The sequence below is a fragment of the Meleagris gallopavo genome, chromosome 1 (assembly GCF_000146605.3).
Source record: "Meleagris gallopavo isolate NT-WF06-2002-E0010 breed Aviagen turkey brand Nicholas breeding stock chromosome 1, Turkey_5.1, whole genome shotgun sequence".
Taxonomy (NCBI): domain Eukaryota; kingdom Metazoa; phylum Chordata; class Aves; order Galliformes; family Phasianidae; genus Meleagris; species Meleagris gallopavo.
Window position 1 is genome coordinate 67,953,765 of NC_015011.2, and position 595 is coordinate 67,954,359.

Consider the following 595-nt stretch of genomic DNA (forward strand, 5'->3'; position numbering starts at 1 on the left):
CGTCTGCTCCCCGCGGCGGAGGGGAGAGGGATGTGCAGCAAAACGCTGCCTCTGGGACAGGTGCCAGCTCCCAGACAAAAGGAGTGGAATAGGCTGTAAAGAGGGAGTGGGGGAAATTAATAGCCGGCAAAAAATAGGAGCCGCGAGCCTCGGGAGGAGCCCTGGCGGGAGCGCGCTGCCTCGCCGGCCTCTTCGCCGGGTATTCCCGAGCTGCAGGGCGGAAGGAGAAAGTTGTGGCATACTTTTTATTCCTGTCTTCTCTTCAGACGTTGGAAAGCGTGAAGGGAGAGTGGAGGGCGCCGTTCCTTTTTTTTTTTTTTTCTTCCCACCCTCCTCTTACTGAATTATTCATAGTGTCAGCGGTGAAGCCAGGACTATTAGCATGCATCAGACATGCTGTTTGTCTGTTTGCTAACATTCTTCATTCAAGACTTGTTAACTACCAGACAAGCTTAACATGCTTCTCTCTTTCTCCTCCCCTTCTCTCTCCCTCTCTCTCCCTCCCCTCTCCCTTCCCTTCCCCTCCATGCCACCCCTCGCAGCCTCCCATTGTTGTCGCTGGGAGCTGGCAGCAGCTGTGGCAGGGGGAGCGTGC

General features: G+C 55.5%; 1 long non-coding RNA gene across 11 annotated transcripts in view; it reads left to right on the forward strand.

Moving 5' to 3' along the window:
• Window positions 1–595, forward strand: part of LOC104912401 — a 135,922-nt gene that overhangs the window by 23,918 nt on the left and 111,409 nt on the right. The gene's annotated exons all lie outside the window — the stretch shown is intronic.